We start from the raw sequence: 13,050 nt of genomic DNA, 5'->3' as shown, positions 1-13,050 counted from the left end.
GCATGCTGAACACCTGTTTGTATTTCCAAAATGTGGTAATTGGCTGTTGTGCAATTGCATGGAATTACTAATGTGTGTCCTGCAGTTTTGTGTGTCTGTGGTGTTGCTTCTTTTCACACGGAACCATTGTGGAAACAAATAGGCTAATGTTGGATAAAATATCGCAAAATTTAGGATACAAGTAACCTCTTAAGTCCATTGGATTTCCTATGTGCTGAAAACAGATTATTAGAGATGTCATTCAGAAAAAATTTTTTTTAGCAGAAACACCCTGCTCTAAGCAGTTTTCCTGTGGGGTCAGGAGTATTGATTTTTTTCACTGATCATGAAAACCTAGAAAAATGGAGTATAAATCTGAATTTGAATTTAGTGACTATTTCTCATGTTTTCTGCTATTACTCAATCTTCCTGCTTTCCTCCCCTTCATTTCATGTACATGAAACATGTAATATTAAGTAATTTTTTCACATATGACAGAGGCACTTAAGCCCCAGTAAATTCATTGGGCTTTGCACAGGGCTGTTTATTCTTACTGACATGAACAGGAAATGCACTTGTGTGCCTTAGGAGATTAGATCTCTGTCTTTTTTTTTTATGACAGCTCTCCATCATGTTTTATTCATCATAAATAAATGAGACTACTGCTGTTAGTTATAATTATTTTAAGGTTTACTTGTGCATTTCAATAGATGGGGGTACTCAAGAACATGGGAAAGACTTTTTCAATTTCAACAGAAAGAACACAGAAATCTGGTACCTCTTTTTCTTTTATTCAGGATGACATATCACACCAAAGCTAGTGACAGGTGGGCAGAAATTAAATACAGCTTAACCTCAGAACTCTACTTCCTTGAATTTGCAAGTATATGATAATGTTAGTTCCTAGCTTTACAGGTTTTATGGCTTAATGATTTTGAATCTAGAACTGAAGGGGAAAAAAACCCTTTATATTATCATTTTATTTCAGAGTTATCTGAAGTCTGGTGTGGTTTGGATCTTACTGTGATTATTACAGACTAACAGTACCCCACCAGGTCGCTGTGCTGAGTGTCCTGGAGCTTTGGCCATCACACTCCAAATGTGAAACTGAAGTTGTGGTTGCCACATCTTTGTTGCACCATCAAGTACTCAAAACAAATAGCCTGAATGCGAGATGTTTTACGAGTTCTGTGGGTGCTGGAGGAAGTAAAGGAATGGAGATCAAGCTGTGAGACTAATTGTTTATGAATGGCACTTTGATTTCAATACACACATTGGAGAGTCAAGGCTTCTTTCTTGACTTCACCCCCTTTTACTGTACAAAAATTTACATTGGCAATCCAGAAATTACTGCTTTATTTTCTTGGGAGCTGGTGTGCTGTGTGATGGTGGGTGATCTGGGAAGAAGGAAAGAGGGGAGTGATAGCTTTAAAATCTCCGGTGACACCAAATGCTAAATTTGAGATCTCTGTTTTTAAGTACAGTCCTTATGCTAAAGGATAGGAAATACAGGAAGGTGGTTTCATTTTTTTTCCCCAGCCTTAAAAGCATCAAGTTTTACTTTGATAATTAAACCTCCCTGCATTCCTTTACAAGGAAACAATTGTGCTATTATTAGCAAGATTAGCTGAAAAAGGCAAATATGTGGGAGTTTGGTTCTTGGTTCTGTTCCGTTTTCTTTTTTTCCCCTATGACTGTACCTTCAGGAGCTGCAGGCTTTTGCATATATTCATCTGTGTAGGCACAGCACAGGCAGGCAATGCCTTCTGTAGAAGTGGTTTTTAAATGCTCTACAGTGAACTGCACAACGATAATCTTAAAGATTTGATTTAATGAAATACTGTGATGGATTCATTGTGTATTTTTGGCAATTTCTGAAGTAGTGCATTAGGCTAGGCTATGGCAAACCTTACACCCAGAGACTTGTACTTGGCTGTTGTTGTAGGAAATCAGCAGGACTCTCAGGGAGGAGGAGTGGGTGCTGAGATTCCTTGAGGAGGTGGGTTACTCAGAGGGAATCAGAGTGTAAACAGTTCTGTTTTCCTATCACTGCAGTTGTACTGTGCAAATTGACTTAGGCACAGCCTTTGGTGTGCAGTTCCTCAGGATTCAGGGGCTTCTTCAGTCTCAGCCCTACAGCAGCAGGTTTTCTGGAGGCTGGAGCACACTTTCCCAAAAGCCTGATGCCTCACTGTATGAATACTGTGAGTGTGGTTGTCACTAAAGCCAGCAGCAATACAGCTTTGTAAGCATTGCTTTGCATGCAGCATTTCTTTTTAACTCCTGGGATAAATTTGCTCCTAATGTGGGATAAAAATACTGAGTTGAAGGTATCCAGCAGTGACAGTTCTTACTTGTGTTGCAGTTTTTGTGTCCAAACTCTCCAGAAAGGCTTCCAGTGCTTCTTTCTGCTTGATGTAACACAATAAAGCTGATTGCTGCTGACCATGATTTTGTTTGGAATCTTGGTCTATATTTTGTCCTTCACACATTTCTTTGTTTATTGAGAAGTGCTGGCTGCCCAACCTGTGCCAGCTGTCCCCAAATCCCAGGGGAGTGTCCAGCAGCTGTGAGCAGCTGGAACAACTTGTTCTTGGGCCAGCCCTTCCCTTAGCAGTGCCTCACTCCTGCACACCCTGGGCATGGTGGAGCAAGGCTGAGGTGGCTGAGGCAGATATCTCTGTAATCCAAGGAGTTGCTGGGCTGTGGCCTTGCTATTTGTACTCTGGGCAAGGCTGAAGACCAACCATATCTGAGGATTTTCCTATTTTTCCAAGTTTATTGGCACCTGTGAAGCAATTCCCTTGGGACTGTATCCTTTGGTGTTGGGTTTTTCCTGCCAATTGTACATTAAGTACGTAAGTACTGATGTGGGTAGTAGGGAACAGAGCATGTACATGCATATGTCAGACATATTTTCTTACTATTTTTAGCAGTATGTTTTCTCTGCCTGAAATAACATTTTGTATAGCTATGTCTTCATTGCTGCCAATCAAGCTTCTTTCCTTTTCTATTCATAGGGTCCTAGATTTTAAAGCAGGAAAGCAAGCTTAGATCCTCTAGTCTGCTCTCTTGTATGACACTGGTCATGGAATTTCATCCAGTTATTTCTAATTTAGTTAAAATGTAACTATTCAAAATGCCTCTGGTTCTAAAGAGTTCTAGGTGATCTTTCTTGCCCTCTTCTCTTTCACATTCCATAAGTTTTTCTTCTGGTTGAAAATTCTGCTTTTTTATGTCACATCTTTTTTGTCTCATTGTGGTTTAATATTCATTTAATATTAATGTCCTTCTCATTTTGTATACACTCTCCAATGGGTTTTTTAATGGATCAGGAGAAAGGTTTTGTCCTTGCTTCCTGAAATGAACTCCCAACTGCTAATGCTGCTGCTCCCAGGAGTTAATGGCTGCTTGGCTGAAATACATGGCTATAACTCTGCTTGATCACCTAATTGTGCTAAAAGTATACTAAGGAATTGGTATTTAGGGCATGTAAATGTTACCTTGAGATCCCAGGTAAAAAAAAAAAAAAATTTGACCTAAATGGGCAGTTCACGCTTCCAAGCCCTGTTATGAGACTCTGCAAGCAGGGACTGCTGAGTTAGTCATTCTGTCCCCCCAGAAAAACAAACAAACAAGCAAACAGCAAAACAGCTGCCAAGTGAGGCTGTGCATGTGAATGCTGCCTGTGGTCCTGTCCCCAAACATGCTTCTGTGGGATACCAGTGTTCAGGCACTATTGTTGAAGCTGCATATGCCATATGTATATTATTGCAGTAATTCAGTGTCAAGTATCAGGTATTTTCTGTGTGTGCTACTTCCATCTGCCTCTGAGGATCTGGAATAAGATTTCTCCTGATTTTTGTTGTAAGCACAGCATTGACAGAAATTTATGGGCTGTACTCCTGCTTACCTGGGCATGTTCAGGTGCTTTTCAGAACACTCTCAGAAACACCAGACTTTGAATAAAGCGCATTTCCCATTCTGTGCTTTGTATAAGATGACCCAGCGCTTAGGAACGTTCATTGGTAGTTGGGCTCTGGCTGGAAGTGCCTGGAACCATTGTCACTGAACCTGCCTGGAACCATTATCTCTGCTGTGCTGGTGGTTCCAGAACCTGCCTGGAACCATTATCACTGCTGTGCTGGTCCAGGCAGGCAGTAGTGGGGAGCAGGGATGGGGTCAGCTGGCAGCCAAGTGGAGCCTCTGGAGAGCCAGGTCAGTAGCAGCCTGACATTGGGTGTTCAGTTCTATAAAGATTTTCCCCCAAAAGGAGTCTGTGGGACTCGACACATATGTCTGCCTGTAGATGAATGCAGTCTGTTGTTGACTGTGTGCATTGGACCCTTGTGATCAGTATCATGTGAAAATACAGATTATAACTGATAGAAGGAGGCAGCCCAGAGTCACAGTCTGGATGTTGCTGGAGTTCAGCAGTATCTACTATAAAATTGTGGACATTTGGGAAGAAACACATCTTGGTCGTCATTCTCCAAGACAGGAGACTTCAGGCATGTGAATAATGTCTGGACTGAAATGTCAGTAATTTTGGCCAAGGTTTTATTTTAATGCCACATTTTGTATGGAGAGATTGTACAAATAGTTTACTGTTACCAGGGAATGTAATAAGTACTGCTGAACAGCTGCTGGAAACTTTGGGCTGTTTTAGTGTCCTTTTTTTTTTTTTAACATGGACTATCAATTTCATTCTGGACTGGAACCAGTGGCCAGGTGGTGAAATGCTGTGTGTGTGATAAACTGCTCCCCTGCCTCATTCATCACCTGTGGAAATGTCTTTCAGTGTGACAGACATTTACAGGTTAGAAAACAGAACATTTGACTTCAGTTATTTTCAATTACTGAGTTTTCATAGGAATGGGAGTGGGATACCCGGGAAATGAATCCAAATGGATATTAACAACACTGACTTCTTATTCTAATATTACCCAAGTGGGATAAAAAGCATGACAGTACATTGCTTTGTCTGTAATTATGCAATACTGTTTAGCTGATGTGTCATTTTTTAAAAGTAGTGGTCTTTTGACAACTGTTTGATTCTCCATTTGCAGCTCAGGATGCTCAGGTGACTACAGTGATAAAGTTTAAGTTCTTGCCTCTTGTAAATTTGTTGTGTAGGCTTAAAAAATATTATATATTAAGTTTCTTAGAAGTACATTTTCCCCATGTTATTAACCACCCTATATATTGTTATTTCACTGAGGAGGTTTTGAAAAGATTAATTCCTATATTGCTCTTTAGTCCTGATTCTCAGCTTCAGACCTGCTGGTGAATGTCACACATTTCCTCACGCTGGGTGCTGTCACAAGCTGCTGTGCCCCTTTGGAAGGACTGACAGGCATCTGCAGTGTGCAGCCAGGACTTCACCCTCTCAGCCAATGTGAGACTCCAGATCCAGAACTGAATTTAGTCTGAGTGGCCACAGTGGTCAGGCATTTTCACAGGAACTTGAGACATGTAAATAGTGCCATCTCAATAAGGTAGTCATGGGTCAATGCAGTTTCTGAATATAACTAAATTCCACACTAAGCTGTCAAGAAGAGTTATCTGTGAAGTTTTGGAACATTTTTCTTAATACGCAGCCAGTCTGGTAAACCTGTGAGATTGCATCTGATTCCATTAAAACCAAAATAAAATTATTTTTGCATTAAAACTTTTGAAAATGTGAGTCACATATATAGCTTGCAGTTCAAAACCACAAGAGAAATAATCCAATTTGACTTTTTAAAAAACTTCATAATTTGGTGACCTAAACTTAAGATTTTGGGTGTTAACTTTTTATTTCTAAATTCTAAAAATGTCGAGCCCTCAGGCTGATAATTTTACTGCTACTCTTTCTATGTGTACTTCAAGGGAGCTCACTCAAGAACAAACATATTTCTAGTGGATGCTGAAAGATACTTGAACTATTTTAATATCTGAATGCAGCTCAATATCAATGAAATGTCATAATGTTTTAATAAGGGTAGTTTAGTTCATGGTGCATTTTCAGAGGAAGTTTATTGTGTGGAAGGCAGTAAGAGATATCTCCAATCCCTCAGTTGTTTCATACCCAAGAATTGTCTGGGAGTTTGCCTTAGTTTAATCTCTGTGTATCAGTTGTGTCTGTGTTTCAAATACTCTAACATTTACATTTCCAGATTTTTAAATTTTAGACTTCTTAATCCAAACCTTTCTTCTTAAAGCCTGTTCTGCAAAGGCTTTAAGCATAATAGAAAAATTCATTTTAGCTATCATTTATCACTCCAAAGCCTTTGGGGAAAAAATGTCACACCGCTTCCTTGCCAAGTACAGTAGCTTCACTGATGAGGAAAAACTCCCTTGGGATGGTTATGAAATATATTTATTACTCTTAGAATGAACTTTTAAATGTTTCAGAGAGCTGCTGACAGGAATAAGTGTGTTTGTTAGATACCTTGCCATCACCTGAAAAATACAGCATTCTCTGAAGCCTTCCCAAATTACAGAGATCTGTAAGATCTTGTGAGATCCACCACAGCAGAGGACTGGCCTTTTTTGGATCCTCAATTTGTGATCATACATGAGGGAAGAGTTGGTGGCTGCATTCTTAGGGGTGGTCAGCAGCCTTATGTGCTAATTGTAGCTAATCACTGAAATCTGCTGCACCAGCTTTTCACTGATCCATCAGTGAGAGAGAGTGGGGAAGTGTACCTTGCCCCACATAGGTACTACACATCTCAGCACAGGGGTTATAAATAAAACAATAGGAATTGATGCAGCATTAGCCTTGGCTTTGCTCTCAGTGGCGGATGTTCAACATCCCACTCTGCCCAGTCAGGTAGCAGTGCTTGCATGGCAGCATTGCTGGGATTGCTTCCACACAGGAGCATCTTTCAGCTCCCTATTTGCAGGGTGGGTTTAAATTAATTTTGCATGCCTGCACATTCATAATGCATCTGTTTTCTTGTAAAACTGAGCTTCAGCTTTAGTCTCAGGCAGGGAACTTTGCTGCAGTTGCCATTTCTTTTAACTAAGCCTCTCCTGGGGTGCAGCCCAAGCAGGGAGACCAAGCAGTTCTTGCTGTAATAGAAGAAATATCCCAATTTCTTCTGGTAATGTGCTAAATGGTCTCTGTTCTGGCAACAGCTCAGGCCCCTATGTTGGAGAGATACCTTGCTGTCTGTGGTCTGAGCCACAGCTCAATGGAGGGCAAGAAAAACGAGGCTCAAGCACAGATGCATTTATTTAACCCAAGGCCTCGCTGGCAGGGTGGCACAAACTTACAGGATGCGCTGTCTTGATCTGTTTTTCCTTAGGTATTTGTTTTCTGCCTCTGGTAGACACAGCATACAGTGGCTGGAGATTTCCACTGAACCTTTTTGCAGTTGAGTTTGTCTTCTAAGGATTCACATGTTGGTGGTAGAGAAGGGAATTTCGGGTGCACTGCTGCTCACCTGGCCGCGCTGCGTTACAGCCGCTCACGCTCAGATCTGGTGAGAAGTACAGCACAATCATCTGCAGCTTCCTTTGTGCACTTCCTTTTCTGGAAAGGGCTTTGTGAAACCAAGCTGAAAAGCATTTATCAGAGAAAATAAATAGTTCCAAGTGACTTCTGAGCGTGTAATCAACCTATGTAATATTTTGACTGTATTAACGATGCCTGCTCCTTTTAATTATTTGTGGTAATCATTGGTTTCTTTGAATTTTTTTAAAATGTGTTTCCTAGAATAACTCTCAACCTGATTGAGATCTCTGATGGTTGTTGCCTTGCAAATAACCTTAAAATACTGGGTAGGTCTGATCTAATAGAGGGCATTGGAGAGTAGGCACATGGCTGTGTCTCTGCTGTGGGAGTTTTCAAAGGATCTGTGGTTCCTCCAGACTTTTAAAGTGATTATACTGTGTCACACTTATGAATGGGGTGCAAAGGCTTCTGGGGGGGGGAAGGGGTTTACTTCCTTAATGAGTGTGTTTTCAAAGAAAAATTACATTTCCTTGTCACATGAAAGAAAGTAATGTGTACACAAATGCTAGCCATTATTTGGGAAATGGCTCAGGCTCAAAAATTCTGGCTGGAAACCATTAGGAAGAAAAACGTTCTCCACCATCAATTAATGCATTGTTTTTCTTTTCCTTTCATGTTACTAAGCAGGCCAAGAGATAAGGGGCCAGCTGTAATCCATCTTGTCAGATGAGTTAAGTCACTTCGTGTTATACCAGTCATCTGGAAAAAGAAAACTCCATTTCTCTTGCAGTTTGATTTTTAGATCAAATTTTTCAAATTATTGTTGCTTTTACCTAATGCTCTTGTATTCTACATGTACTTGATTGAGTGTTCTGATCCAAAAATATATAACATAGTGCTGCCTTTTCTTAATGCATGTTTAATTTGATACTTAAAACCAGCAATGTAGATTCTGGTAATGAATTGCCCTCTGTGTCTTGAGAGCTGCATCTTCATCACTGACTGTAATTACAGAGGATGGGATTCACAGGGACAGCTGGAGGTGGTGGTGCCCTCAGCTGGGGCACACACCACGTTGGTTCTGCCACCTCCAGCAGAAGGGCTGAACAAAGGCTTTGGGAAACCAAAGACTTGGCAGTAACACCTTCAACTTCTGCATCTCATGTGTCAGAGCCCAGAATAGCTCAGTGTTTGTCCTGCAGCCTGAGCCTGCCCAGTTACACCACTGGCAGTGCTGAAGTGCTGGTTGTTTCCTGACTGTCTGTGGTACCACTGGTGGTGCTCAGATCCAAAGGGAGGGCTGAACATGGACTGTGCACCTTCATCTGCTCTACCAGAGATCCCTCTGTGTGTGTCCCTTCCTCCTCTATCCTTCACTCCAGGTGCTAAGGAAAGTGATGGCAGAAGTTAGTTAAAACCAATCTTAGTGGAAGCTTCTCTGTTGCCAGCTTTTGCAGACACCTCTGACCACAGGGGATGTGTGACAGACCTAGGAGTGAGACAGGTTTGAATCTGTGAGTTCCATAACATGGAGAATTGGCTGGTGAGGATAATAATGTCCTCAGATCACTTGTTCTGCCCTCTTAACATTTGTATTTTATTGAAGCAATAGAATCAAATCCAGTAGCATTTGTTTGATCTCTCCTCTGTATGGCAAAGTTATTTTTGGGTGCAAGAAAAGATCTTGATTTGTCAGTTTAAAGAGTTACAGTAGGCAGTTTTGAATGCCTTTGCTGAAGTACTGTCCCCAGCTCAGTGCAGCTGTGGAAGGCACTGTGTGTCTAGAGCCTGTGCTCTGCACTCATAAAGTTCATTTTAAAGAATGGTTTGTTTCAGTATCACTCAGATTTGTATGCTAACTAATACAAACAGAGCACATTCCCCAGACTTAAACTCACTGGGTTTTTCACACTACCCAGTTGATGACAGATATTTTTGCCTGGACCACAGGAGATCCCTCACCAGTGTTGTGGTGCATTGTCTCTGCTGGTGATGCTGACAGCATCCACAGTCAGAGGAGAACTTGCGGGTATCACATGCCATGGAGCTGGTTCTGCTGTCCAAGGGCTGCACATGGGACTGGCACAGACACCTGAATGTAAAGCAGCAGGAGCTCCAAGGCTGCACACCCTGCAAGGTGCTGGGATTTGTCAGTGCATGAGAAGGCTGTGGCTGCCTGGCAGCTGGCACAGCTGGCACAGCAGAGCCCTGGCAGCACTGCTGAGCCTCACACTCCAAACCAGGCTGGTCACAGAGAATGGTTTGGGGGAGCCCTGCTTGGTTTGGGGCCAGGTGCTGCCAGGTGAGAGTGCAGAGCATCAGGGTCCCTCTCCCAGGAGCACTGCCTGGCACTGCTGAATGTGCTGGCATAGATGGAGCCTGTGATCCTCCAAGAGTGATTTTATTAATATGAATCTTATGTAGGAGGACAGCTCTCATTTATGAAATAGGTTCAGTCTTGTGTGGGAAGCTGAGGAGAGGAGGAAGATGAGAAGAGGGATTTAACCCCTTGATTGCTGACAAGCTTTCTGGATTTAAAGAGGAGATTGAATAAGCTATTGCTATGTAACATCAGGGAGAGTTTGCATAAGTCATGCATTGGCTGGGACACAGCTCTGTTCTGCTGCTTGTGAAGCAGATGTTCAGTAGTTTGTGTGGTACTTTGTAGTCTGGAAAGAAATGCACTTTGTCCTTCTGTCTGACCATAGTTTTTCAACTGAAACTTCAAATTTAAAGTTGAAAATAATTCTTCCTTTTGTGTCAAAGATTCTTTTTTAAAATTTGTTTGACTTTATTATCCCACAGACATAGGGTGGGTGCAGAACACAGCCTGTTGTGGTGTCGTGGTTTAGACAAAGATACCTCCATGGTTTTCCAACTCAGAAATTGTCATGTACAACCCTGAAAGTGGAAAAATATTAGGGACTATTTATGTGGTTGATGAGTAATTGAAAAAGATAGAGGCAAACCCTACCCAGCACCTCTGCCCAGTAACTTGGGATCACATTCATGTTCCATTTGCTGTACTTGGTTTTTATGGTATCCATTTTTAAGAATAAGTCAAATAAAAAACCTGTTCTGTTTGCTTTTAGACACATGGTCAGGGTGTCTAAAAGCAAACATAGAATCAAGAGCAGACTTAATAGTCTTGTTCCCATCTGCAAAGTATTTTAGCTATTGCTGTGTTGCATTTCAGTCTAAACAATTACATAACTTATTAATAACTACAGACTTGCTTGACAGTTCTGACACTATAATGTAATGGAATAATATTGTTTATCATTGGGTTTTGAAGTGGTGAGCTTTTCCTCATTTTTATTTGTGTGTGTATGTCATTTGCTGAATGCCTTCATTCCTCTTTTTATCCCTCTCCACTGACTGTGTAAATTATATCTAAGGTTGTACAATCCCCTTCTTGTGGTGAACCCATTTTACTATGTTCCTCTCTTTGTCTTCTGTCACCTTCAGTTGTCTGAAACAGGAGACCACAGCCAGTGTGTGTTTCTATCCCACACAGTCTGGGGATGAGATGTGGGCAAGGAATCTTCCTCAGCAGAAACTCATTCTGCACAGAAGGGGGATGACTTCTTAGCAGATGCAGTTAATGATGCCATTCATTTTAATTCTGTCTCAGAACAAATATAGTGTGGTTTAATCTGTGGCTGGCAGGTTTCTTCTTTTGTAAATCACATCTTCTGAGGCTATTTACATGAGATTTTCTTTCTCTTTTTTTTTTCCCTATCTATTTTTGGCTACAATCTGGAGGAAAAAAAATCCCCATCAAATAGATAATACCTCCCACAACAGTTTCCCAGGGCTAAATTGAAGAAGAGAAAAATAGAAAGCTCTGCAGAACTGAAAACCATCAGAACAAGATTGTCCTGGAAGTTTGGTTTCCTGCCTTGGAGGTTACTCTCTTTGCATTTTGCAGTTGTGCATTTCTTGTACTTCTCCTTTGCAGCGTGTCCTAAAGATTTTTTTAATATGTGACTGTGGGGCTAGAAAGAGTAATTGATAGTACATGCAAACTTTGTTAAGCTGGCAATATTAAACAGATTTCTTGATTTAGGTTTTTGTGGTTTTCTGTTTGTTTTGCGTTACATTAGAAAAGCGAAAAAATTCAAACAGTTATATTTAATCCAGAGAGTAATATAATATATATGTAGGAGAGATTGTTGTTGATTATTTTTCATATGGTGGCGAGAAGAAGGTGCCAGATTATTTTATATTTCACAGAAAACATTGTTACCTCAATATTATGAATTTAATCTCAAATTTCTGCCAGATAAGTGCCAAAATATTATAAAAAGCAACTTAGTAAATACCCATCCAGTATTAAAAGTAGAATCAACTTCTGATGTTTTTGTGTGAATGTTCCAAAACATCATATTTAGTGCTGTTAATTTATGCTCTGAGAAAAATACAGTCTTTTTGTTCAGTCTACAAGTGTGAAGGCTAACAATAATCCATACCAATTCATGACATTGGCCATTTTGAGGGCAAGTTGCAGATCCTGAGCAATATATGAGTAAATCGGTGTAAAGAAAATTTCTATTCTTGTGCAATATATGTCAGTCGAAAGATTTCCAAATTTTGTAGACCTTGCAAATTGGTGTGTCACTGTTCTAATCAGGAGCATGCCAACCCACCTGTCTCTTGGGCATCCCAACATCACAGATTCTGAACAGAGTGATTTTTGTGATTGATTATCCATTTTTGAAGTGAGTTAGAAAAGAAGTGTGCAAGTTAGAAATATCAGCAAAGCATCCCTCTGAAAATCAGAGGAATAAAAGGAATTACTTTGTCAGAATTAGCTCTTTCTTAATGCACCTTGAAACCATTAGATTGGCCCTGAGAAGATAAACCCATTCTGTGTATGTCTCATCTGTAGTGTTAAAAATCAGTTTCAGGCATTAGAGTGGAGCAAATTTCCGTGGAGAGATTTGTGTAGAGAAGAGGAAATGGTTGTGGTTAATTGGGTGGTGCTGGCCCAGGCTGACTGGCTGGGAGCAGCCAGTGCCTGTGGAAGGTTTCACTGGCAGGTGAAGCTGCTGGCATTGGGCTCCACAGTCATCACTTCCCCAGGTGGTGGCAAGAACATCTTTTGTGGTCCAGTTTCTTTCATGAATTATTGTATTCTCAGGGAAATGTCCCGATGAAGGCAGGAATGATGAATCTGACTCCATGTTCTCAGAAGGCTAATTTATTACTTTACTATACTATATTATATTAAAGAATACTATACTATATTATACTGTAGGATACAGAAAGGATATTTAAGGAATGCTAAAAAGATAATAATGAAAACTTGTGACTCTTTCCAGAGTCCTCACACAGCTTGGCCCCAATTGACCAATGAGTGAAAACAACTCACAGCAGAATGGGATGAAACAATCTCCAAACACATTCCAGACAAGCACAACACAGGAGAAGCAAATGAGATGAGAACTGTTTTCCTTTTCTCTGAGGCTTCTCAGCTTTCCTGGAGAAAAATCCTGGGCGAAGGGATTTTTTCAGAGAATGTGAATGCCACACTGAATGCATTATTAAATAGTCTCCAAGTAGTAGCACTGCATTTTTGACATACTGGCATGGTTTTGAAGTGGTGTGGTAAGTACATTACCCAT

The 13,050-nt window shown here is 40.7% G+C and overlaps 1 protein-coding gene across 5 annotated transcripts in view; it reads left to right on the top strand.

Annotated features, from left to right (window-relative positions):
* Positions 1–13,050, top strand: part of DIP2C (disco interacting protein 2 homolog C) — a 310,694-nt gene that overhangs the window by 87,186 nt on the left and 210,458 nt on the right. The gene's annotated exons all lie outside the window — the stretch shown is intronic.

This window comes from Camarhynchus parvulus, chromosome 2 (assembly GCF_901933205.1).
Source record: "Camarhynchus parvulus chromosome 2, STF_HiC, whole genome shotgun sequence".
NCBI classification, from domain to species: domain Eukaryota; kingdom Metazoa; phylum Chordata; class Aves; order Passeriformes; family Thraupidae; genus Camarhynchus; species Camarhynchus parvulus.
Note: the sequence above shows the minus strand (reverse complement) of the source record. Positions and strands in the feature narration are given on the sequence as shown.